Here is a 4914-nt window from a genome sequence, read left to right on the forward strand (position 1 = left end):
AAACTCCAAGCGGGCTGTCATGTGCATTTTACTGAGGAGTGGCTTTCATCTGGCCACTCTACAATAGAGGCCTGATTGGTGGAGTGCTGCAGATATAGTTGTCTTTCTGGAAGGTTCTCCCATCTTCACAGAGGGATTCTGGAGCTCTGTCAGAGTGACTATTGGGTTCTTGGTCACCTCCCTGACCAAGGCCCTTCTCACCCGATTGCTCAGTTTCGCCGGGCGGCCAGCTCTATGAAGAGTCCTGGTGGTTCCAAAGTTCTTCCATTTAAGAATGACGGAGGCCACTGTGCTCTTCGGGACCTGCAATTCTGCAGAAATTGTTTTATACCCTTCCCCAGATCTGTGTCTCGACACAATTCTGTCTTGGAGGTCTACAGACAATTCCTTCATCTTCATGGCTTGGTTTTTGCTGTCAACGGTGGGATCTTATAAAGACAGGTGTGAGCCTTTCCAAATCATGTCCAATCAATTTAATTTACCACTGGTGGACTCCAATCAAGTTGTAGAAATATCTCAAGGATAATCAATGGAAACAGGATGAACTAAGCTCAATTTTGAGTATCATAGCAAAGGGTCTGAATACTTATGTAAATGTGATTTTTCAGTTATTTATTTTAAATTTGCAAACGCTTCTAAACACCTGTTTTTGCTTCTTCATTCTGGGGTATTGTGTGTAGATTGATGATTTAAAAAAAGTTTAATCCATTTTAAAATAAGGCTGTACTGTAACGTAACAAAATGTGGAAAAGGTGTACTTTTCCTGGGATCGACTTCGGGAGCTCCAACCGTGGGAGCTTGCGGACTTAATTGACTGATTCCTGGGATGTTCTGGACTTCCCCAACATAGGGAACAATCTTCCTGCATCTAGCCTGCAAAACCCCTTAAGAATTTTGTACGTTTCTATATGATCGCCCCTCAATCTTCTAAATTCTAGCGAGTACAAACCGAGTCTATCCAGTCTTTCTTCATATGAAAGTCCTGACATCCCAGGAATCAGTCTGGTGAACCTTCTCTGTACTCCCTCTATGGCAAGAATGTATTTTCTCAGATTAGGAGACCAAAACTGTACGCAATACTCCAGGTGTGGTCTCACCAAGACCCTGTGCAACTGCAGTAGAACCTCCCTGCTACCATACTCAAATCCTTTTGCTATGAATGCTAACATACCATTCGCTTTCTTCACTGCCTGCTGCACCTGCATGCCTACTTTCAATGACTGGTGTACCATGACACCCAGGTCTCGCTGCATCTCCCCTTTTCCTAATCGGCCACCATTCAGATAGAGTCTACTTTCCTGTTTTTGCCACCAAAGTGGATAACCTCACATTTATCCACATTATACTGCATCTGCCATGCATTTGCCCACTCACCCAGCCTATCCAAGTCACCTTGCAGCCTCCTAGCATCCTCCTCACAGCTAACACTGCCCCCCAGCTTCGTGTCATCCGCAAACTTGGAGATGTTGCATTCAATTCCCTCGTCCAAATCATTAATATATTTTGTAAATAGCTGGGGTCCCAGCAACTGAGCCTTGCAGTACCCCACTAGTCACTGCCTGCCATTGTGAAAAGGACCCGTTTACTCCTACTCTTTGCTTCCTGTCTGCCAGCCAGTTCTCTATCCACATCAATACTGAACCCCCAATACCGTGTGCTTTAAGTTTGTATACTAATCTCTTATGTGGGACCTTGTCGAAAGCCTTCTGAAAGTCCAGATATAACACATCCACTGGTTCTCCCTTATCCACTCTACTAGTTACACCCTCGAAAAATTCTATAAGATTCGTCAAACATGATTTACCTTTGATAAACCCATGGTGACTTTGCCCTATGATTTCACCACTTTCCAAATGTGCTGCTATCCCATCTTTAATAACTGACTCTAGCAGTTTCCCCACTACCGATGTTAGACTAACTGGCCTGTAATTCTCCGTTTTCTCTCTCCCTCCCTTTTTAAAAAGTGGGGTTACATTAGCTACCCTCCAATCCTCAGGAACTACTCCAGAATCTAAAGAGTTTTGAAAAATTATCACTAATGCGTCCACTATTTCTGCGGCTACTTCCTTAAGTACTCTGGGATGCAGCCTATCTGGCCCTGGGGATTTATCGGCCTTTAATCCATTCAATTTACCTAACACCACTTCCCGGCTAACCTGGATTTCACTCAGTTCCTCCATCTCATTTGACCCCCAGTCCCCTGCTATTTCCGGCAGATTATTTATGTTTTCCTTAGTGAAGACAGAACCAAAGTAGTTATTCAATTGGTCTGCCATGTCTTTGTTCCCCATGATCAATTCACCTGTTTCTGACTGCAAGGGACCTACATTTGTTTTAACTAATCTTTTTCTCTTCACATATCTATAAAAGCTTTTGCAGTCAGTTTTTATGTTCCCTGCCAGTTTTCTTTCATAATCTATTTTCCCTTTCCTGATTAAGCCCTTTGTCCTCCTCTGCTGGACTCTGAAGTTCTCCCAGTGGTGAAGTGGAGAGTGGTGAATCTCTGGAATTTTCTGCCAAAGAATGTAGTTGAGGCCAGTTCATTGGCTATATTTAAGAGGGAGTTGGATGTGGCCCTTGTGGCTAAAGGGATCAGGGGGTATGGAGAGAAAGCAGGTACAGGATACTGAGTTGGATGATCAGCCATGATCATATTGAAAGGCGGTGCAGGCTCGAAGGGCCAAATGGCCTACTCCTGCACCTATTTCCTATGTTTCTATGTCTAATATCGTGGAGCTTGCGATCCCTTTGTCAGGGTTCGACTTCGGGAGCTCCAACTGGGGCGATCGCGGAAGCTTCGATCGCCCCAACCACGGGTGGTTTGGCTGCCCCGACCACGGGAGAAAAGGAGGGAAGAAGATAATACCTTGTTGCCTTCCATCACAGTGCGGTTTGGTGGATGTTTATGTTAATTTTTATGTAGTTGTGTGTCTTGTTGTTTTTTTGGTATAACTAGGGTAAATCAAATTCCTTGCATGTTTTTACATACTTGGCTAATAAATTAAATATTATTACAAATAGCAATATTTTTGTGCACCAGCGTCAAAATAGATACAGGTCATGTTTCTATGGGAACATGGCTACAATGGCTACAGTTTACAAACATTCAAATGTATTTATTTGCTATATTCCATGCTTAATACATATAGATCGATTAACTAGAAATCGGGTATAAAACCAGAACATGAAGAAAGCATGAAAATAGTTGCAACTTTGCAGTTGGATATTTAGTAAAATATACATAAAATGACACTTATTTGAAAAAAGTATCCGTTCGTTACATTTTATTAATTTGATTGTTTCTCACCATTTGTTGCATTATAGATTCTCTAAAGTTATTATATAGGCATTATCAGGGCTGCCAACATTGGGTGAGAGTAGGGAATGAGAAATTGCGAGAGACCACGCCCGAGGGAGCGTAGCGACCGGGGGGGGGGGGGGGGGGGGCTGGGAGGAGGGTGTCCTCCACCCATTGGTACGGAGCTTTTGCATTTTTCAGCTTGAAATTGTGCAATATGGTGCATACTGTAGCGAGTCTTTTAACTTACACTTGAATGCAATATATATGCTTTAAATTGGATTAGCTATGAATAAGGTTAGACTAAATTACATTCCTAATTACATTCCACAGTAGAGCCAGGCTCTGATCAACACGTGCAGCACATGAATGATCTTAGTATATTCATGTATGGAAATCAGATTATAATCAAACACTTGGCCCATGTTGACCAACCTGGGTCTCACTGCACACCTGGTACTACTCCTGACCCTGACTCCAGTTGCATACCTTCTCTCATTCCTGACCCTGAGTCCAGTATTACACCTGGTCCCAGCTTTGACTGCACACCTAGTACTATTCCTGACCTTGACTCTGGATGCACACTTGGCCTTGCTCCTAGCCCCTCTGCACTGACAATATATCTGGCCCACACATAAAGCCCCATATCTGACCCCCTGGACGTAAACTATAACGTTCAAGTCCACAGGTGCTTATCTAATGTGGTAATCTTTTATGGGGCACTTCACAGACCAAATTATGTATAACAAAATTTGCTACATCCATTGGCTTCCTTGTTATCTAACATGCTAGTTACTTTGTCAAAGAAGTCATCAATTGGTTGAACACAATTTCTCGTCCATAAAATTATACACACTCAGCTGTATAATTATTCTGTTACCATTTCCTTTATTTTCCTAACAAACTGTCCTGAAGTCATTTCCACCCCCAATATTTTCAGTATTTTGCTGTCTTCCTCTCAGCTGACTTTTCTGAAATGCAAAGTCCAATAACTATATATTCAAGCAATATCATTCTATTAAATGTGATCTTGAGAGTACATAATATTTTCTGTGGTATTCATTACACAACAATGACAAAAATATATTTGTTTTGATTGCACCTACCAACATGCAGACATTATATTACAGTTAATATGTACCAAGGGCAAATTTTTGTTCCAATGCACCCCTTTCCCAATTACTTTTACATTGAAGTGATTGAAATCCAAGTGAAGTTTAAATGGCATCAGAAAAATAAAACCTCCAGAATGGATGATATTCATTATCAGTATCAGTATCAGCATAATTACTATATTAAACTTTGAATCTTCAGATGTCCTGGTTCAAGCTAAAACTAAAGACAAATAATAATCTCCTCACACATTCCCCTGCAAGTATCTCTGTCACTCCTTTAAAATATGCCTCTTCTTTGAAAAAGCCCTTAAATATCGCATCTGAATCAGTTTCCATCTGATTACACGCCTTGAGAATGTTCATCTACGTGTTCAATAATAAAACAATGAGATTAGGGACATTTCTATTCAACCTGTCAAAGGAATTGGGTGGCATTTAGAAATAGTCAGTGAGGTAACCGAACATAATAGTTGAGTGGCAAATGACAATAGTGCTACCTTC

The sequence above is a fragment of the Amblyraja radiata genome, chromosome 17 (assembly GCF_010909765.2).
Source record: "Amblyraja radiata isolate CabotCenter1 chromosome 17, sAmbRad1.1.pri, whole genome shotgun sequence".
NCBI classification, from domain to species: domain Eukaryota; kingdom Metazoa; phylum Chordata; class Chondrichthyes; order Rajiformes; family Rajidae; genus Amblyraja; species Amblyraja radiata.